General features: G+C 43.0%; 1 long non-coding RNA gene across 5 annotated transcripts in view; it reads left to right on the forward strand.

Moving 5' to 3' along the window:
* The window catches only part of LOC109248269 (uncharacterized), a 411435-nt gene that overhangs the window by 2217 nt on the left and 386294 nt on the right, over nt 1–22924 (forward strand). For 4 of the 5 annotated variants that reach the window (XR_008418365.1, XR_008418363.1, XR_008418362.1 and 1 more), the window contains 2 exons: nt 14813–14975; nt 19050–19117. This is a non-coding gene — a long non-coding RNA (uncharacterized LOC109248269). Of the gene's footprint in view, nt 1–14812; nt 14976–19046; nt 19118–22924 lie in introns of all 5 variants that reach the window. The other variant, XR_008418364.1, reaches the window with a different exon arrangement.

Genomic DNA, 22924 nt, shown 5'->3' on the forward strand with positions numbered 1-22924 from the left:
TATAAGACCCATTCACATTTGTTTTCATAATTTAAAGGCCATTAACACTGGGTGCATCATCAGTAAGTATGTGTTTTGGGTTGTTGCATTTAAGTGAATTACTCGTGTGAGTATATAGTAACTTAATTGCCCTTTAAGAACATTTTTTACCAGTTCGTTTGCTTCTTTTTGCTTCTCTATTTTCCTTTGTAATTTAGTTTTGAACTGGTTTATTGAGCCATTCACCAAACATTCGTCAAGCATACGTTGTGTTACAGATACTGTGCTGGTACAGGGCTTACAGAGTTGAGCAGAATGGAGTTCTCCCTCATCAGAAATGCCGGTTGTACGGACAGGGAGGCGGTTGATTTATAATTACAGAGACCTGATCCTGTGCAGGCATGTGAACGCCCAGCTGCAGGGAAGGAAACGCTGCCCTCGGAGAGACCGCCCACGGGAGCACCTGGCAGGAAAGCCCAGGTGGAGACCCGCCTCTCCTTTCCCTGTGCCCAGCGTCCTCCCACAGCATTTTATCAACTGTGCCATAAAGACGGAGAAAAGCACAGGGTAAGGGGTACTTGTCACACCTCTGCCCCCAGGACAGGACGTCATCTCAGTATTTCTGAGTCTACCCTCTTCTTCCAGTCCACTCTCCTGTCATAGGCTCTGGAGTTCTGTCTTGTCCAGCAAGAGAGCGGACGCAGGCTTGAACTGCAAAAGAGGGTAATGTCCAGGAGGAGACAAGAGCCCTGAGGAAGGGTCCTGGCTCCGTTTCTATTATTATTTTTACAAGCGTGATGGACGTGCACAAAGAGACGATGAAACCGTGAACATTAACTCATGGGCGTGGGGGAAAGGAGGTCTTGAAGGTATGCGGTGTTAGGGTTTTGGGTCAATACAAAACAAAATCCTGGTGCCGGGCAGATGGTTGTTAACGGCAGTCATGAGGCGCCCTGTCTCTTGGTCTTAGCCGGCCTAGGGGGTGAGACAAATACAGCATGCTGCCTCAGGGCCAACAAGGCACTGACTTTTGCTAATTAGCTTCGCTCAGGGCAACCTCCTCTAAAGTCCTCTTTACCTATTGTGGTCCTTCCTTCCTGTGAAGCATATTCTCATGCAGCTGATTTGAAAGCTCAGCAATCATGGGCGCCTGGGGGGCTCAGTTGGTTAAGTGTCCAATTCTTGCTGTGGCTCAAGTTTTGATCTCATGTTTCGTGAGCTCAAGCCCTGCATTGGGCTCTGTGCTGACAGTGCGGAGCCTGCTTGGGATATTCTCCCCCTCTCTCTCTCTCTCTTCTCTCTCAGTAAATAGATAAACTTAAAAAACAAAAAAAGACCAGCTTTCTGCTGTTGTACTAAGTTGGGGGGCACTTCTGCCCTGACTGGTTATTTTGATTACCTCACCTTTGGAAGCCTTCATCCTGAGGCTTCCTGTCCCTATACCTTTTCTGTCCTGGGGGCCCTTTGCCTTGTTTGCCTCATCTCACCTGCCTGATCTTGGAAGCCTTCATCCTGAGGCTTCTGGTTCCCGTATGCCTTGTTAACTCATGGCTGCAAGCTCCGGGACCTTCTGAGCTCTTTCCCACACTCTCCGTGTACTGTGATGTCATTTTCCCATCTTGGCGTCTTACCGCATGTTAATACCTCTGTGGGACTGGCTCTCATTGCCTGGCAACAGCCTTGTCCTCTCTCCTTTTTGGTAACTCATCACCCCTGTCACCTCCTCCCAGAATCTTGCACACTGTTACTGATTTCAGGGCAGTGTGGCCACACTGTTGGAGCTCACAGCAGTGCCCTTTCCATGGGGGCGTCAGGTCCTAATGGTAGATGATGTCAGCACACCCTCCGTGCCTCGTAGAAGCGTCCCCTTGTTTAGAGAGCACCGCAGAATTCAGAGAAGGGCACTTTTGCAGTCATGGCACAGAACGTCCCATCCGAACCCAGGGAGATACACTGGATCCCTTCCCAGGGATCCCTCTCTCTGAGGAAGGACGTGAAGTCATCGATGAATGGCAGAGGGAGCCAGCCCTCACGTAAACGTGACTTCAGGGGAACCAGGGCTGGGGAAGACACAACCAGGGGTAGGCGTGACAGCATTTCTTGAGCCTGTGGGTGCAGCAGTGACCGTCTGTGGGTCACTCCCCCATTGCACTCACCCTTTTCTGTTTGCTTTCTTGAGGTACTTAGAACTCACTTTCTACGTCCTGCAAACAAGACAGTGTCACTAACAGACGTACTTCCTCCGTTGCATCTGTTTTCTCTTTACTAGAAATTTGCGGGAAAAACTAATGCCTTGAAAGAGCACTGGGTGAATCCTTTCTAAATGGGAGAATATTGTTTCAAAAACTATTTGAATTATATGTGCAATATACACGTATTCTTTCTTTTGCATGTATATAACAAAAGGCCTTTCTTTGACACCATAAGAACCCAAAGTAGACATTCTTAAGTGTGATTTATTTATGATTGGATGCATCTAACAATATATACGTTTTTCTAAACATGGCATAGAAATTAAATATCAAGTTGTCTGTATGGCATAGAAATTAAATATCAAGTTGCTATGAAAGACGTTTTTAAAATGTAACACTTGTTTATAAGCTTTTATTTAATTAAAATTTTGGGGGGCACCTGGGTGGCTCAGTCGGTTAAGCGTCTGACTTTAGGTCAGGTTGTGACCTCGCTGTCCATGAGTTCAAGCCCCGTGTCCGGCTCTGGGAAGACAGCTCAGAGTCTGCAGCCTGCTTTGGATTCTGTGTCTCCCTCTCTCTGCTTCTCCCCACTCGCTGTCTCTCAAAAATGAATAAACATTTAAAAAATTAAAAAAAAATTTAAGCTTCCTTCTAGTTTAACACATTCCCAATATGTTATACATTTGCATTGACAAATAGGGATGGTGAAGATTCTCTGAGTGTTTCTACTATTGTGTCGGAATTAATTACACTACTTGTGGTTGATATTCTACATAAGCAGAAGATAGAGCAGGAGACGTTTGAAAATTTGCATACTTAAAAATATATTTTGTTGCAAAGAGGTTTCAATCTTTGATACGGAAGTGGTGGAATTGGGGCACCAAATGCATACCGAGTCCTAATTAAAAAAAAAAAATAATAATGATTTTTGGGAGAGCGCAAGCAGGAAGGGGCACAGAAAGGGGGACAGAGGATTCGAAGTGGGCTTGAATTCAGAAACCTCGAGATGATGACCTGAGCCAAACTTGGTTGCTCAACGGACTGAGCCACCCAGGCGCCCCAAGGTTATAAATATCTTGGAAAGCCCAATGAAACAAGATCTGTGTTTGCTGCCCCGTATACTTTGTTGCGAAACAGCTCTACCCTTGATTGGCCACAGTCGTGGTCCACAGTTCCTACAGGTGGATGGATAGCATCCTTCTTGCCAGCCTTCAAATGGTTTTCTTGCAGTGGAGGAGATCATTAGGGAAATAACGTCAGTGTCAAATAAGTGAAATTGTTGAATGATAAGCAGAATGTCCACGTTCGTGACTTCAGCTTCATTAATTTTACCAAAATGCTGTATTTTAATGCAGACCTCTGTATTATTGCTGCTGTTAGCAAAAGAAGCACCCTAATTGCTAGAACATCCAATTATCTAATCACCTCATTTCAAGAGGACAAACTAAGGGTTTCAGTCTCTTTTGGTTTTGCAAAATGCCTTATTTTCCTGAGCATCTACTTCATTTATTGACCTCCCTTGACATGCTGGTCCTTCATAAACACCGTCTCGTATAACTTTTACAACAATGGGGAAAGGGAAAACACCTATAATGGGTGGAAATTTAGAAAGAAAACCATTTTCCCATATCCACACAGACGCAGAGATTATCAGCCGAGATCCCCATCAGACGAAAACACCCCTGGTACACAGATCTGTCCTACACGGTTGGAAAAACGAATTAATAAGTGCTCATGTACAAACATGAATTAATAACATAGTAAGCTCTCATTAGGTGCTGAGGGTTGTGCTATTTGGCAACCAAAGGTTTCAGAACCTCGTTTCTTCCTTCAGTTCTTTCTCTGGCCGGAATTTGTAACTGGTGTTTGTATTTAGATACTTAAAACTTTACTGAAAAATGGTAGAAGTCTTTAATGTGACCTATAGATTTGTTTATGGCATTTAGAGAACTTGTTTATATCTGGCAAAGAAGAAAAAAAAAAAAAGCAAGTCTAGCAAGTAATTAAAGCTGCCCTTTCTCCATGTATCAATGACAGCAGTAACTCTTTCTGGTTACTTTTCCTGGAAGCTGTGTCACAAAGTAGGTTATTATGAAAGAACATAATTTCCAGTAGGAGCGATGTATGTCAGTGAGCAAGGTCTTAACTCAGAGAAATCGTTTTGGTAATCATTTATCTTTATGCCTTTGTTCTTTGAATAAACTTTATTTAGTGTTTAGTATATGACAAGGACTGCGCTAGGGATTAGGGGGAAAAATCTTAAGATAAACTTAAAAAACCTTTAGTTCACTGTTTTTTTAATTTTTTTTTTCTCTTGCTGGAATGTCCTTGCACATTTTTTTTTTCTATTTTATTAAGCCCTATTTATTCTTCAAGGCCTAAATCAGGTGCTGCTGCCTCATTATATCGTTCAGTATTCACCATACCCTCCTCTTTGTTGGTCCACGAGGTGTTGCCATACCCTTTATAAGTTTTTATTTCAGTAGAGATGTAGTTGCTTCCACAGTGTTCAGAGTTCATTGGTAGGAAAGACTGGTGCTTCTTGCTTTTGCTGGCATCTAGTAAGTATAGACTAGTAAGTATAAGAGTTGGGCATCTTTAGTGGGCATGTTTCAGGTAATCTAACTGGCTTAAGCAGGAAGAGAATTGCTGGTTAAAATAATGTAGAAGTTTAGAGGTAGGGCTACCTGCAGGTATGGCTGGATCAAGCACTCAGTTTTCATTTCGTTTCATTCCACAGGCAGAGCATCCCCAAGAGGCTGCTGTGACCCCCCCCCCCCCCCCACATCCCCTTAGCCTATCAGTGGAAAAGCTCTTCCTTTACTGTCTTCCTTTCAGACTTAGAAAAAGACTCTGTTTTTATCACATGCATATCCGCATATCTCTGGAACAGTAATTGTGAGCAGCAAATTGTACTACAGATTTCCTGGTATCTGAAAGTGGAAACTCCCTATGAAATCTTTCCTTAGCTGAAATGATGTGAGGCACAGAAGCAATTGCCACTAATTTGTATAGAAAAAGGATTTGTCAATTCCAAGACCTAAAAAACCTGATATCTTAGGATACATCTCGCTAACAGATGCACAAAATATGTCAAGACAAAGCACAGATGCTCACAGACGTGACTGAGCATGTGCCGTGCAAGAAACGGACAGGTAGATGGAAGCATTCCAAAGTCTGCACTTGCCTGGGCCCCCCTCCTTAGGAAGAGGCTGGCAGTCTACATCGATGTATCCACTGCAGTGTTCGATAAATACCTGTTGAATTAAACACAAGTGAAAGTGCAGGTATGATCTCTATATAAGACGGGAAAAATTTATTTACTCCTCGACTAGATAAAACTGCACAATACATAGTCATCTTGTGACTATTCCCCCAAAGAAATAAGAACACAGCTGTGATGTTTGATGCCTTCAAAGGTTAGCTGCAGTATTAATTATGTTTGAATGTACAGTAGATATTACTTGGCATACATGTTGTTAAGCACTGAATTAGCTATGGTATTGTTTGGCTTTTTTTTGAGTTATATGGGATATTTGGGGTGTTGCTCATCAAGTCAGGTGAATGGATGGAAATGTTTCCCTGTGATAAATTCCCCTGTAGGAAGGTGTGGGGCTCAGAGCTGTAGCAAGATCTTAATGTTTATTTATTTTTGAGAGGGAAAGATAGAGTGCAAGCAGGGGAGGGGCAGAGAGGGAGACACAGAATGCCAAGCAGGCTCCAGGCTCCCAGCTGTCTGCATAGACCCCCACCCAGGGCCCAAACTCAAGAACTGTGAGATCATGACCTGAACAGAAGTTGGACGCCTAACTGACTGAGCCAGCCAGGCATCCCAGGCAAGATCTTACCTTACACTTAGCGTTAAAGAAATAGATGCTAGCAAATGTTTGTTTTTGACAGCAATGACGAAAATGACAATGCCCTTCTACCAAAAACATTTTGCAGAATAAGAAGCAATTCCAAATGCCTTTTCATCTCTAATTTTCAAGCACTTTGAAAAAGCGTGTGGTTGCCATTGAGTGAGTGCTCACTGAACATCTTGTATTTTATTTTAAAACCATAAATAGATACACAATTCACAAACTTTCAAAAACATTCTTTACAACGACTTCAAAAATTTCTAGGATAAAAGTGACATCCCCAACTATACAGATGGATTCCCTGTTTGGAAAACTACAAAATGAACAGGTAAAATGGGTCAGCAATCTGAAATGAGGAGCACCTGGGTGGCTCAGTGGGTTAAGCATCCTGCTTCGGCTCAGGTCACCGTCTCATGGTTTGTGGGTTCGAGCCCCACATCGGGCTCTGTCGCCGACAGCTCAGAGCCTGAAACCTGCTTCAGATTCTCTGTCTCCCACACTCTTTGCTCCTCCCTCACTTGTTCTCTGTCTCTCAAAAGTAAACATTAAAAAAAATTTATAAAAAAACAATCTGAAATGGAAGTCAAAGTGAAATTTTGAAAGGACCCAGCCTGACATGTAAAAGACCGTTGTAAGTTCAAGATCTCCTGTTATGGTTTGGATTTTCAGCACACATGCCACAGAGCAGGAACTAGGAAAATGTGGGAGCACGACGGGGTAGTATTTGTTGAATTATATGGACTGATGCAATTTTCCGTGCAGGGGAAAAACATCCCCGAGTTCTGATGAACTGTCCTAGATCCCTGTGGGCATACGTACTTAAAATAATGAAAACACAAAATCCATTCTCTTCGTAGGAAAGATGGCAAGTTCAGGTCACTCCGACAACATCCCATCACCTAGGGAAGTCTACCTCCCGTGTGCTGGCCTCATACTTGTTTTGTGTTTGTAAATTTCTCATGGAAGGCAATTAGCTGTACCTGTGTTGTCGTTTTAAGCACCAGGCTTTCTTTCCAGTACCTTATTCTCTCTCTCTTCACCTTGGAGTACATTATCCCACTCTTGGCATACTTTGAAAGTGCCATATTAAGAAAGTAAGCTTTTTATAGTGTCGTCCTCGAGTAGCTGCAGATTCACATCTCAAAAAGCAACTATAAATGTAGAACACACTCCATATGGACCATCAGTTTAAGGGTCTTCAAAAGACTTTGTGATTCTGAAGTGTAATTTTCCTTTAACTTCACGTACATATACTCCAAATTTTATTTATTTAATTCAATTTTGATTAAAAAACTTGGGGCACTGGGTAACTCAGATGGTTAAGCGTCCGACTGCAGCTCAGGTCGTGATCTCACGGTTCATGGGTTCGAGCCCCATGTCGGGCTCTTTTCTGACAGCTCGGAGCCTGGAGCCTGCTTCAGATTCTGTGTCTCCCCCTCTCTCTGCCCCTCCCCTTCTCTCTCTCTCTCTTTCTCTCTCTCTGAAAAATAATATTAAAAAATTAAAAAAAAATAAACTTAATTGTGGTACAGTTAACATACAGTGTTCTGGATTAACTTCAGGTGCACAATACAGTGATTCAGTAGCTATTCTGTACATTACCCAGTGGTCATCATGGTAACTACTCTTCATACCCTTCACTTATTTCCCCCATCCCTCCACCCACTGCCCCTCTGGTGACCACCTGTTTGTTCTCTGTATGTAAGAATCTTTTTCTTACTTTGTCTCTTTTTCTTTGTTCATTTGTTTTGTTACCTTTTTTTTTTTTTTAAGTTTATTTATATTTGAGAGAGAGACAGGGCAAGTGGCAGAGGGGCAGAGAGAGAGAGAGAGAGAGAGAGAATATCCCAAGCGGGTCCCACACTGCCAGTGCAGAGCCTGGTGACGGGCTCGACCTCATGAAACCCGGAGATCATGACCTGAGCCGAAACAAAGAGTTGAACGCTTAACCCACTGAGCCACCCAGGTGCCCCTGTTTTGTTGCTTAACTTCGACATAGAAAGAAATCATATGGTGTTTGTCTTTCTATGACTTACTTCATTGGGAATTATATTCTGCAGATCCATCTTTCTTGTTGCAAATGGCAAGATTTCATTCTTTTTTGTAGGTGAGTACTATTTCATTGTATACAGACCACGTCTTCTTGCCCATTCACCTGTCGGCGGACCTTGGGCTGCTTCCGTAATTTGCCAGTTATAAATAGTACTGCCATAAACATAGGGGTGCATATATCTTTTTGAATTAATGTTTTTGTATTTTTTTACAGGTCAGTCTTAAAAGTAATCTTTATACTCAGCATGGAACTCGAACTCACAACCTTGTTTGTATTCTTTGGGTAAATACCCAGTAGTGGGATTATCGCATCATATAGCAACTGTATTTTTAATTTTTAAGAAATGTTTATATTTGAGAGAGAGAGAGCGCATGAAGAGGGAGGGGGACACAGAATCAGAAACCAGCTCCAGGCTCTGAGCTGTCAGCACAGAGCCTGGTGCAGTACCTGAACTCACTTGCTCTCACATCATGACCTGAACTGAAGTCGGAGATTTAACTGACTGAGCCACCCAGGCACCCCTCTGTTTTTGGTTTTTTTGAAGAACTTCCAGAATATGTTTCACAGTGGTTGCACCAGTTTGCGTTCCCACCAACGGTGCCCAGGGGTTCCCTTTTCTCCATAGTCTTGCCAACAGTTGTTGTTTCTTGTGTTTTCCTTTTAGTCATTCTGACAGATGTGAAGTAATATTTCATTGTGGTTTTGATTTGTATTTCCCTGATGATGAGTGATGTTGAGCATCTTATCATGTGTTGGTTGGCCGTCTGGATGTCTTCTTTGGAATAATGTCTATTCAGGTTCTCTGCCAGTTTTTTAATTGGATTATTTGGGGTTTTTTTGTGTGTGTGTTTGAGTTGTGTAAGTTCTTCACATGTATTTTGGATACTAACCCTTTATTAGGGATGTCATTTGCAGATATCTTCTCCCATTGGGTGTGTTGTCTTTTACTTTTGTTGGTTGTTTCCTTGCTGTGCAGAACCTGTTTATTTTTATTTTTATTTTTTTAATGTTTGCTTATTTTTGAGAGAGAGCGTGCACACATGTGCACAAGCAGGGGGCGGGGGGCAGAGAGGGGGAAAGAGGTTCCGAAGAGGGCTCTGAAGTGACGGCAGAGAGCTGGATGTAGGGTTGAAACGCACGAATCCAGAGATCACAACCTGTTGTACTCTCAAGAGACTGAGCCACCCACATGCCCCTGAAGGTTTTTATTTTGATGTAGTCTCAATAGTTTAATTTTGCTTTTTTTCCCATCGCCTCAGGAGACATATCTAGAAAAATGTTCCTATGGCCAAAGTCAGAGGTATTAGCACGTGTGCTATGTTCTAGGATTTTTATGGATTCAGCTCTCACATTTGGGTTCTTAATCCATTTTGAGTTTATTTTTGTGTGTGGTGTAAGAAAGGGGTCCGGTTTCATTTGTTTGTATGTTGCTGTCCAGTTTTCCCAGCACCATTTGTTGAAGAGACTTCTTCCCATTGTGTATTCTTGCTTCCTTTGTCAAAGATTCACCGACCATATAATGTGGGTTTATTTCTGGGCTCTTTATTGTGTTCTGTTGACCCATGTGTCTGTTTTTGTGCCAGTACCATACTACTTGGATTAATACAGTTTTGTACTTTATCTTGAAAGCTGGGATTTGGATAACCTCCAGTTTTTTTCTTCTTCAAGATTGCTTTGGCTGTTTGGGGTGTTCTGTGCTTTCATACAAACTACTTATGTCTTTTCATTGGAGGCTTTAGTCCATTTACTTTCAAAGTAATTATTGATATCCATTTATTGTCATTTGTTACTGGCTTACGGTTTTTTGTAGTTCTTCTCTACTCCTTCCTTTGACTCTTTCCTCTCACATTTTTCTGGCTTTCTTTAGTGATATACTTTTACTTCTTTTTATTTTTTGCATGTTTATTACTGATTTTTTGATTTGTGGTTACCATTAGGTTTGTATATGACATACATATAGCACTCTAGGTTAAGTTGGTTAAGTTTGGACGCATTCTAAAAGGACTTAATTTTTACTCCCTCTCCCAATTTAGGTATGTAGTGTCATACTTTTCATCAATTTATTTTTTTGGATGTAAAAAATACTTGTACATTCTACTTTTCTTACTTCCTATGGGTTTTCCTTTCCACTCAAAGACTCCTCTTTAACATTTCTTGTAGGGCTGGTTTAGTGGCGATGAATTCCTTTAACTTTTGTCTGGGAAACCCTGTATCTCTCCTTCTATTCTGAGTGAGAGCCTTGCTGGATAGAGTATTCTTGGTTGCAGGTTTTTGTTTGTTTGTGTTTTGTTTTTCTTTTTAGCCCTTTGAATATATCCTGCTATTCCCTTCTGGCCTGCAGTTTCTGCTCAAAAATCAGCCGATAACCTTATGGGGTTTCCCTTGTGGGTATCTGCTTTCTTTTCTCTTGCTGCTTGAAAATTCTCTATCCCTACTGTTTGCCTTTTTAATTACTTGTGTCTTGGTGTGAACTGCTTTGGGTAGATTTTTTTTTAAATTTCTTTTAGTGTTTATTTATTTTTGAGAGAGAGAGAGAGAGAGCGTGAGCAGGACAGGAGCAGAGAGAGGGAGACACAGAATCGGAAGCAGGCTCCAGGCTCCGGGCTGAGCTGTCAGGACAGACCCCGACGCAGGGCTCAAACTCACAGAGTGTGAGATCATGACCTGAGCTGAAGTCAGATGCTTACCCGATGGAGCCACCCAGGCACCCCGCACCTTGGGTACATTTTGATGGGAGTTCTCTATTTTTTCTCTCTCCTGTTCAGCTTGGTTGCTTTCCATTACTCTGTCCTACAGGTTGATGATCCGTTCTCCTGCTTCTGATTTACTATTTATTCCCTCTAGTGTACTTTTAATTTCAGTTACTGAGTTCTTCATCCCTGAATGGTTCTTTTTATTCAAACTTTATTTTTATTTATTTATTTTTCATGTACTTCAAATTTTAGGAAATTAGTTCAAATCCAAAGGTGACCATATATTTCTTCCATTTTAGGAAAAAATTGGATTTTTCAGTGTATAGAAACATTCATAAGGGGTGCCTGGGTGGCTCAGCCAGTTAAGTGTCCGACTTCAGCCCAGGTCATGATCTCGCAGTTTGTGAGTTTGAGCCCCGCGTCGGGCTCTGTGCTGACAGCTCAGAGCCTGGAGCCTGCTTCGGATTCTGTGTGTGTGTCTCTCCCTGTCCCTCCCATGCTCATGCTCTCTCTGTATCTCTCAATAATAAATAAACGTTAAAAAGAAAAATAAGAAACATTCATAAGATAACGTTTACATGTGATTAAGCTTAATTTCACCATTCTGTGAGCACAAATATTTAAGTTCGTTTTATGTTATAAAGAAAAATAAAATAAAATAACATTTTTGCTTAATTTTTAGAAGATAAATACTTTGGTAACAATGTAGTCAAGCACATCAGCGACCACACTTTTACAGTACTTAAATTAACACCCACCCAGGCTATATTTTCATTACGTGTTGGCATGTAATTATTGAAATCATGGAATGTTTCCATTATTTACACGTATTCCTGATATTTGGTTCATGCCTCTTATTTTCTTTGCTAGAATCGTAAATCATTGTGGTACCTTGTGCAACACAAAAACCCTCTGAATATATTTTTTATTAGCTTTGTATTTTATGTCGTTAAGGGAAAACATAAGTGCTGTCCAATTTGTATTTGTGTTTATTTATTTAACACACTCTCGCATGGTGTTTGCACTTTGCCTCTCTCAAGCAATTTAGGAATACCAATGCAGGTAATATTCCTAAGAACGCCGTGAGTTGAGTCCCTACAGCGGCACCACCTTTTAAGGCTGGCTGACCAGCAGGAGGAGGCTCACTTTCTTTTTTTTTTTTTTTTTTTTTTTTTTTTAATTTTTTTTCAACGTTTTTTATTTATTTTTGGGACAGAGAGAGACAGAGCATGAACGGGGGAGGGGCAGAGAGAGAGGGAGACACAGAATCGGAAACAGGCTCCAGGCTCCGAGCCATCAGCCCAGAGCCTGACGCGGGGCTCGAACTCACGGACCGCGAGATCGTGACCTGGCTGAAGTCGGACGCCCAACCGACTGCGCCACCCAGGCGCCCCCAGGAGGCTCACTTTCTTGAGATCAGTGACCATTAGCAGAGCCAGGATTCATTTGTCGACCGTGTTACTGTGCTGCTTCCCCAGTACCAGAGTCAAGGATAGCTGTCCACTCACAGGTGTTCACAGTAGGCATTTTCACAAAGACATTCCATGAACAGAGTGAGAAGTGAAGCTAGCTGTCCAGCCGTACTTTCCCCGGATCTTTAGAGGCTCATCCTGCACCCAGCGAGGAAATGGGGATTCTCATGACTTAGACTTGGGGCCTCCTCCCTTCTCTCTCTGCATGTTCAAACTAGGAGGCACCATCATGCCTAAGTCTTCAGCACAGCCTCTGGGGCTGTGGCCTCCTCGTTAGGTGACGTGATGATCTGAGGACTGCTAATTTTGATAGGCTCCCCATAGATGCGGGGAAATGGGGATATAATTTAGGGCAAGTCCCTGCCTGTGCAAAGGGGGAAAGCCCATCCCACCCACTAGCACCGTTGAAGACTGGGAGAAGGAAAGCGGGACAATGACATAGGAAATCAGCATGCGAGGGGCGCTTGGATGGCTTAGTCGCTTAAGCATCCAACTCTTGATTTCAGCTCAGGTCATGATCTCACGGTTTGTGAGTTCGAGCCCCTCTTTGGGCTCTGTGCTGCCACCACAGAGCCTGCTTGGTGTTCTGTCTCCCCCTCTCTCTGCATCTCCTCTGCTTGCTCTCTATATGTCTCTCAGAATAAATTAAAAAAAAAAAAAAAAAAAAGGAAAGAAAATCAGCATACTAATTCCTGGCATCCGTATTATTAGGAAAGGACAAGCAAGCAAATGCCTCCCAGGGAAGCCTAATGTGTAGCCAGGGTTGAAAACCACTGTTCTTGGAGACGTGCCCAATTTAGCCAGTGTGGGACCGGAGCCATAGGAAGGTTTGGCACAAGGAGGTACCTGAATAGAGAGCCTGAGCTAAAATAAGCCTAGCATGGTGATCAGAGAGCCTAGAAGCTTCCGTTCAGCCTGATGAGCAGTCATAGAAGGGCTAGGAGAATCAGGACCAGCCTGAGATTGGGATGCAGAGTCCTGGTGGCATTTGAGAAGCAGAACAAAAACCAGCATCGTGACCCTACTATCAGGAACAAAATTAACGCTCCACAATGCCAGAGGACACCTCAGTGAATGAACCCCAGACCAGGAAGCAAACCGTGACAGCATAGACCAAGGCAGAGCCTGCCACTCGATCAGAAGTTCCATTATTTGTACCAAAAAGTCCCAGGAACAGAGCTGGATACAATTTGCAAGGTCCAATGCGGGAGGAAAACACAACAACTCTTGTTCAAAATGAAGGGGGGAAGTGCCATTCAAAACCTTTTCCATATCTCCATGGTCCACCTCTCTCAACTCGTCATAGAGTATGTTGTTTGCTATTTCGTGTCTTTCTAAATGAAGAAAAACTAAAATTTTAAGTTACCGGCATGAATTTTATTATTCGTGTTGACATTGCATAATGCCCAGTGCTGTTAGTTTACAGCCTGCTTCGGATGCTTTGGCCCCCCTGCCCTGACACCTCCCCCACTTTTGCTGTCTCTCAAAAATAAAAAAAAACATTAAAAAAAGGGGTGCCTGGTTCGCTCAGTTAGTAGAGCATGTGACTCTTGATCTTGGGGTTGTAAGTTTAAGCCCCACGTTGGGTGTAGACATTACTTAAAACTAAAACATATTTTTTAAAGCATCTTTTTTTTTTATTTTGAGAGAGAGAGAGAGAGAGAGAGAGCACATTGGCGAATGAGGAAGTGACAGAGAGAGAGAATCTCAAGTGGGACTCCATCTCATGGACGATGAGATTATGACCTGAGCTGAAACCAAGGGTCAGACGCTCAACCTGTTGACTTACCCAGGTACCCCAAAAATAAGGTCTTAAAAAAAAATCTTAAGCAAACACAAGTTGGAAGATAAAATTATTACGAATTTCAGAATGGTGATCTTTAAATGTGGGTCCTTCTGGGCCTGGGGCCCATCAAGTAAGTCTTGCTCGGAAATACTCTTCTGTATACTCAGATGTTCTCTTCGAAGAAGAGGGGAGAGAAGACATTTTCTGCTACACCTGAAATGAGACTGTCTTGATTATTGGATCCTACTTATAAATTGAAAGACTGAAATAATTACCTCTTAAAAATAATCTGTTCCCGAGATTCACTGCATTAGTTAAGATCCCATTGGTTGCTGAGAGAAAAAGTGAAAGTCATTATATATGTTAAAAAAAATTATTTTTAGAATAGGGACCCAGGGAGGGGCTCTGGTTGGCTCAGCTGGTTAAGCATCCGACTTTGGCTCAGGTCATGATCTCACGTCTGGTGAATTCAAGCTCCGTGTCGGGCTTTGTGCTGACAGCTCAGAGCCTGGAGCCTGCTTCAGAGTCTGTGTCTCCCTCTCTCTCTACCCCTCCCCTGCTCCTGCTGTGTTTCCCTGTCTGTTTCAAAAAATAAATAAACATTGAAAAAAATTTAAGGATATGAAGCTAGGGAAAGATGGCAGTGTAGAGGATGGACACTAGGAAGGGAAATCCCTCAGACACACCTCTGCTTTGGATTGCCAGGCTCTTGTAGATTCACGTCGGCATGTGTTATCTTCTTTTGTCTCAGGAGATCCACTTTCTTTGTTTCTCAAGGTGCACGTGGCCGGATGTGGGAGCCCCTCAGTTGGGAAGTTTACATTGCCTCAGACCCAGCAGACGGCACTAAGGATAGCTGTTCTTCTGCTGGAGAGAACATATGATTGGTCAGCTATACATCTGGATCCGTCTCTGGTGCAACCACTGATCACTGATGAGGGTAGGTACCAAGGTCGGAAGCTCCTGGGCTGGACAAGCGCTCCTGAAATTTTGTGCGGTGCCCTTTGTAGTTGGTTACATGTTCTGTGCATGAAAATAGTAAGCGTTAATAACAACCAGCTAACATACTATGTCCCCATACTATGTGCCAGAGACTTTGCTGACCGTATATTCCCCATCTCAGTCCCCGCAATAAATGCTCAGGAGGACATAGAGTGGTCTCACAGACCCACTAAGACACTTTTCCCAGACGATCTGGACAATAAGCAAAGGAAAGAAACCCAGGTTCATCTGTGCTCAGGGCTATATCGTTAACCGTTTCACTGGAACCTAATAAACAGAGGCTGGTCTTAGTAGTGTATACTCTGTTGAAAAAAACTGTCGTCACTCTTACAGTTTCCTTTTCCCCGTGGTTGTACGTTGGCTGCTATCAAAGAGCTGAGGACACTTGTGATCCTTGATTTTGTTCAAGGAACTCAGTTAAAGTGATGGTAGCAATTAAGCACAGCAGATTCTCAGAAATCGTTGCCCTTAGTTAATGAGTGACTTTCAGAAGAGTGGTCGTATATCCTCCCAAGAGGACGTTCATAATAAAAATTGAGGTCAGGTGGATCCAGCCTGCGTGCGGAAATAGGCTTCCCGGAAGGTTCAGGATGCGTTTGGTTTTCTGTAAGTATTTGCAGACTGCCCCCTGAGGGGGACATTGCCCACCCCAGAAGGGTGTGAATGCCAGCAAGAAACCATGGGTCCTAGGAGGCCTCAGTTTCATGTGGCCTCCTTCCAGGTGGAAACGGCTGAGTCTCCCCTCCCTGTATTTTATGCCCCACGTCACCTGCACAGAGGAGTGAGAAACGGTTCACAGCAGTTTGTGGGTTTTTAATCATCTCCTTGCTGCGTCACAAGGGCTACTTTTGTTGCTTACCAGAGTCAGTGACTGAAATCTCGGTACAAAATTAACTTTGTAAAAATCAGAAAGCGGTTCAGTTAGATTAGTGGTCATTTTTGTCCCCCTCATCTCTTGCCTTTCTCACCTGTAACCTGCAGGGTACTTACTGATTTGAAATGTAGATGAACTAGGTTCTGTCCCGAATAAAAGCCAGATTTCAGTGTTTGTTTATTAATTTTTAAATTAATAAATGGTTTCAGTGTTTATTTATTAATTTTTAAAATTTTATTTTCCTCTTGTACTTTATAGCTGTGTCTGTATTCTGAGGCTGGTGGATTTTCTTTTCCTTTTTTTATTTTAGAGGGAGAGAGTGTGCCCATGTGTGCATGGGTGTAAGCATGCATGGGGGAGGGGGAGAGGGAGGGAGAGAGAATCCCAAGCAGGCTCTATGCAAAGTGCAGAACCCAGTACGGGGCTCGACCCATGACCCTGGGATCATGACCTGAGCTGAAATCAAGAATCAGATGCTCAACCAGCTGAGCCATCCAGGTGCCCCTTAATGTTTATTTTTATTTAAAATGTTTACTGAGGTGCCACCTAGCTACTACTTTATTAAGTCCACTTTAGGAATTATTATTATTTTTTTGTGTGTGAAGAAAGTTAACTTTAAAATTTTTTAATTTTTTTCCATTTATTTATTTTTGATAGGCAGAGAGAGACAGACCACAAGTGGGGGAGGGGCAGAGACAGAGGGAGACAGAGAATCCGAAGTGGCTCTAGGCTCCGAGCTGTCAGCACAGAGCCCTCCGTGGGGCTTGAACTCACAGACTGCGAGATCATGACCTGAGCTGAAGTCGGACGCTTAACCGACTGGGCCCCACCCAGGTGCCCCGAAGAAAGTTAACTTTTTTTTTTTTTTAACGTTTATTTATTTTTGAGACAGGGAGAGACAGAGCATGAACAGGGGAGGGTCAGAGAGAGGGAGACACAGAATCCGAAACAGGCTCCAGGCTCTGAGCTATCAGCACAGAGCCCGACGCGGGGCTCGAACTCACGGACCGCGAGATCATGACCTGAGCCGAAGTCGGCCGCTTAACCGACTGAGCCATCCAGGCGCCCCAGAAAGTTAACTTTAAAAAATAATTGGAAGGTGGGGCACCTGGCTGGCTCAGTCAGAAGAGCACACGAGTCTTGATCTCAGGATCGTGACTTTGAGCCCTGTGTTGGGGGCGTAGAGATTACTTACATACATACTTACATACATGAATGCCTTAAAAAATAAAAAATAGGCATAACAATTTCTGTATTGGCTAGTACAATTATTCGGTAGCTCTCATAGTTAGAGCTAATACAAAATATCTAGGACTTGAAAACTGGCGGTGAAACTGCTTGTGTGCACACACGAATGCACTCAAGTCCTATTAGAATTTCATTTAGAATAAATTAGTTTAGGATTTAGTGTAAAATATTTTTCTAATTTCTAAAGAAGCACATTTTCATTATAGAAAATTCAGAGAGTACACATACAGATTTAGAGACATAGTGACTACATGTAAAACTAAGGTGTCATGTATATATCACATGTATACATGAATGTTGTGTATAATTTACTTCCTAGAGATTCCTATCTCAAATTTGAATACAGAACATTGTATAAAAGGCCATTAGTATGAGATAACCTAGCCAAATAACTGACAGTAATTTAAATGATCATGTAGTGAACAAGCTAATACAATTAAAGGTGTGTAAGACTCCTATTTCCATATGTGGCTTCCAACATCTAATCAGTAACCCAGACTGCTGAAGATGATGTGAGCATATATACAAGTGTGCACTCATGAATGAGAACAGAACACAGGTTAGGTATTGATGTTTAATTAGCTGCTAGGCTTTTTTACCACCTAGGTAACCTCTCCCCACAAATTTTAACAACCAAGCTGTTTGAGCTTAGGTCTTAATGAATTTATAAATTGTGACATGCCATGAGCCTTGATGCTAGAAGTTTAAATGCGTGGAGACGAGGACGTGTATAATGTAATATAGTAGGTTTGTTGAAACACACCCCTTAGAGCCCATCCCTTCAAGTGTTTTGTCCCACGTAGTTGTGTTAAGAGGTTATGAGTTGTCTCCGCAATGCGTGAATGTAGTCATTCACCGATATTGATGGACTGCTGTGTGTGGACGTAATTGTGGATGAGACTGTCATGATGGACAGAGATGACTCCTGGCCAGTCTGAGACAGGAGTGTAAGTCCTGCCTGGAAGGTGGCCCAGGGTGATAGAGACTCCCTCCCAACCCCGTCCCTGGGGTCAGGTCCATGGAAAGACACGTGACTTCTCAGCTGAATACTGGTCACTGAAATTCCAAGGTGGTGTGGGGCCTTTAGAGACTGTACTAATCGGGCCTTTAGAGACTACCTTTAGAGACTTGTCATAGCCAAGGCTTCAGTTAGCACTGTGGTTAACTGTGGCTTCAGTAGCCTGTTCAAGTCAGACCTTTGACCTGTGGTTTTATTTTTATTTATTTTTAATGTTTATTTATTTATTTATTTTTTAAATTTTTTTTTTTCAACGTTTTTTATTTATTTTTGGGACAGAGAGAGACAAAGCATGAACGGGGGAGGGGCAGAGAGAGAGGGAGACACAGAGTCGGAAACAGGCTCCAGGCTCCGAGCCATCAGCCCAGAGCCTGACGCGGGGCTCGAACTCACGGACCGCGAGATCGTGACCTGGCTGAAGTCGGACGCTCAACCGACTGCGCCACCCAGGCGCCCCTTTAATGTTTATTTTTGAGACAGATTGAGAGAGACAAAGAGTGAGCAGGGGAGGGGCCGAGAGAGAGGGAGACACAGAATCGGAAGCAGGCTCCAGGCTCTGAGCTGTCAGCACGAGCCCCACGCGGGGCTTGAACTCACGAGCCGTGACATCATGACCTGAGCTGAAGTGGGATGCGTAACCGACTGAGCCACCCCGGCGCCCCGAGTCAGACCTTTGAAAAGCCCCAGGATTTAGCGGAGGGCGTCGCAGTACGCACTCAGCGACCGCTTACTGACGATCGACCGCAGGAAGTCTGATGAAATGATGCTTGCACGACTGAAAAATCCTTGTTCTGCTCTAAACCCAGATGGATCTAAGCGCTAGGATGGATTTGCTTGTCTGGCTTGCTAATTCGTTATCTCCATCCCAGCAGCTCTTCAGCACTTCGAACGAGAGAGGCCAGGCTGCCAAGGCGTACTGAGCATGTCTCGCGTCCTCGGGGTGAGTAGTTTGACAAGGACCGTGTGTATGTCCATCTTAAAACTGGGATACGTTTGTCTCAGTCATATCCATTCGATTTAAAATTACTCAGTTTGCATGTGGATTGACACACTCATAGACCACACATTTAATTGATGGGTGTTAAGATGAGTCAGCACTTCTTTTTCCTGGTTCGTGCTGACAGTTCAAATCCAGGCTCTACCGCTTAGAGCTGTGTGACCTTGGGAAGGTTACTTGACATCTCTGTTCCTCATTTCCTAATCTATACATGATGGATAATGATTACACCCAAATTATAGAATGCGTCTGAGGCTAAATGACTTAATGCAGGTAAGGAGCACAGAATACTGTTTGTCACATAGTGAGAACTGTATAATTACTGTATTGTCACTATCCTAAAACATAAAACATTAACATAAAAAACAAGTAATTCAGCAGAGAAAATAGTCTGTAAAGTAGTTGTTAATACATACAAGATGATGATTAGACTTAAAATTCTAAACATATCTGAATCCAAATGAGTCCATATTGCAAAGAACAGAGAACCCTGTCACATGGTACCGATTCTATTATTCCTAACCGTGATGGTATTAATATGAAGAATATTTAGATTATTAGATCAAACTAATACTTAGTTTATCATCTATCACGAAGGTTTCCATTATTTTCGATGTTTTAAATATGTTGAAAAACATGAATTACAACAATGAGGATGAAATTAAATGGTGAAAGTGGAAATGTAGTCATTTAGAATAGTTTTTCTGTCTTCAGATGAAAAATAGATCCTGCAGGAAGCTAGGTCCTCGGAACTGAATACGTTTTAAAATCTAATTTGTTTTTCTTGCAGTTTGTAGATGTGGAATTGTTAAAATGTTCATATCTTTGAGCTAATGTGGCATAACAAATTTAATTTGCAAAACAAAGATGACGTGTCTAGGACATGATCCATAATCACTTTTTTCCCTCTTTCAGCTTCACGTTGTAGGGGCTCCGCTAGATAGACTACTCAAGCATATTTTGTGACTCTGTAGAAATTTCCAAATAAATAAAGTCTTGGAAAATCATAAAAGAATAGCATTTTGGAACCAAACAGTTGCTCACAATTTATCCTTTTCACCGTTTCTAAGTTGTGTCGAGTTGTTGGAATGTCTGGGGTGCTTTGGGCTCGTAATTCACTGGGAAGCCTTCATGCCACGGTGATCGGATCCGTGGGAAGGGATGGGGGAGTTGGGAGCGGATTGGGTGGTGAGAACCACACGTGGCGTTGCCCCCCCAAGACGGGGTGGGCCGACGGGAGGGTTGCCTGCAGCGTGGTAGCTCCTGGGGCCGCCGTGGCCGCCCCCTCATACCCACCACTGTGCTCCACCCTTGGCTGGCGGCTTCCCCAGCACGAGCCGGGCCTTACTTTGAACACCGTGGCAAGTCTGGAGGTGCTGCGGTTGGAGGCTGGCAGCCAGTGCTCCACTTGCAGTGGGTCTCGGTTCATTCTGGAAGGCAGATTGGAGCGGCACGTCTGGTCACTGCTTCTAAATGCAGCTTAGCATCTGCGTGCAGTCTCATCACACCTTCGCCGTGTCACACAGAGATGGCCAGACTTCAACATTGGTGCGCTCCTGGGGTGTCTGGTTTCGTAGAGCGTCATCTTTGAAGGTCGTTCACGCTTCATGTTGCTGCTTTGGCAGAGTGTGTGGGAAGGGGGTAAAGAGTAGCTCAAAGGGTTTATTATAATTGAGTTTGTCTATTTAAAGGGCCATTTACTCTGCCAATAGCAGGGATTATTATTATTATTCGCTCTAGCTGTAGTAGTAATTATGGTAGGAAAAGCAGGGGACGGGGAGAGAGGAAAGGAATCTAGTAGCCATCCTAATGCCATTAATATTTATTGGGCCCACTGCTAAGGCCTGCCACGTAGAATGTCGTGCAGTACTTACATGGGCATTACAAACAGCGTGTCAGTATGGTTCTCAGGTTGGAGATGACGTACAGAGGGGTTGCGTGACTCGTCCCAGCTCGTGGAGCTAGGAAATGATACAGGTGGATTCAGACCTCTGCGGTCGGCATCCTTCATACCCGCTCCCATCTATGTCCTTAGAATCAGGACCTGGGCTTGATTATTCCGTATGCTCATCTTAAGATATAACTTGTCACTATGGGTTTGATCTTTTTAGCCTCGATATCCTCATCTACGGAAAGTCCCTGATAACGATAACCAATCTTTCTCACAAGCTTAATGTGAGGGGGGGGGAAAGATGTTGTTGACAAACTGTTTTGTAAACTATAAACCCTTCATCAATAAATGTTAGTATCTTACTGGTGTTAAGTATTTTGTCTTCTAGAAATGAGACTAGTATGCAGTTATAAAATGTTGACAACAGTAAATGCTCTCAATTCATTCTCAGGAGTTGTGATCCCAGGATGTTGGATGTGGACGTTATCCAGTCCACAAGTGCTCAGTCAAGTGCTGCGTATTTGTATCATTTAGGGGAGCTTCTAAAAATGGTTGTTGCTCAAGATTCAGTCCATTTTCGGAAATGGTATTTCATTGGTCTGGTGTAGGGCCGAAGCATCTAAGTATGTGTACACGTGCACGCATACGTATTTGGATGTGTAGACGTGTGTCTGAACATACGTGTTTATATGTATGTCTGTGTGTGTTCTCCAGAATGATTCTAGTATGTAGCCAGAGGGCAAAAATGGCTGGATTCAACCAGCCAGCTTCCTTCTGATGTGAGGGGTGACCATCTGTTCACCAAGGACAGCCCCCTGGACACATGCTGCCCACTGTCCCACCTGGTTAGCCCACCCCCTTTTACTCTCAAAAGTCATTGTTGGGATGGCACATGATACAGGGTTACGTAGGTCATGTAGTCCCCTGCTGATGAGGAACTGAGGTTTTGGGAGGCTATTGTCCTTCTAAAAGGAATAGAATATGAGATTGTTGCAGAGCCATGTTGAACATCTTGTGAGTAAGTAGGATGTTTCATGTGATTCTTAAGCTGAGAGGATTTCTCAATTTTTCTTTGATAATAAGAAGTCTTTAAAATAAGAATACGCTGTGTTTCCACGTCAGCCAACAAAGTTTTGCGATACTGACGTCTCATCCCACAGGTTGATTCACGTAGAAAATAGTTGATCCTCGTTTATAATTGCTGAAAGCAGCTTCTTGTGAATACTGTCCTTTGTTATTTAACAAATTAGATTTAAGAAACAAATCAACAGCTTTATCAACTGTCTGAATACTGGTTTTCTGAACATCACATATGGTCCTTCTGGGTATGATGTGCTTAATGACAATATTTATGCAACCTCGGACCAAAAGAACATTCGATCCTGACCAAGAGATTTGACCTGTTGTTCCTCTGACAAAATGATGCAGTGTTCTTAGCTGACGGTTTCTCAGCCGACGTCAGACTTGATTTTGGCATTAAAGCCAGCATTACCCTGCATATCCGTGCCCCAGAATAGCTAAGATATTTTTCAGCCAGTAGTCTGGGTTTTAAAGGATGCACAGGGAGTCTGTATTCAGTCCACATACAAATCCATGGATGTGGGCATTTTGCTATGGTGATAGTAACGTTATCCTTTCATCACTGGGCTGCTGTTCCAGGGTGACCCGATCAGAAGTGCAGATCTACGAAGATAACAGGTCTCCGAGTGAAACCAAGGATGCTAGAAGTTTACGTCACTGGGCAGTAATGAGTGTCTGCTTGTGGAGCCCGGGAACTGTATGATACCCTAAAGATCCAATACAGTAGACCATACGAGACTGGGGTGTTCTCACTTTTGTTTGTGTATGATTATGGATGA

Source organism: Panthera pardus, unplaced genomic scaffold (genome assembly GCF_024362965.1).
Source record: "Panthera pardus isolate Hobbes unplaced genomic scaffold, ASM2436296v1 HiC_scaffold_27, whole genome shotgun sequence".
In the NCBI taxonomy this organism is placed as follows: domain Eukaryota; kingdom Metazoa; phylum Chordata; class Mammalia; order Carnivora; family Felidae; genus Panthera; species Panthera pardus.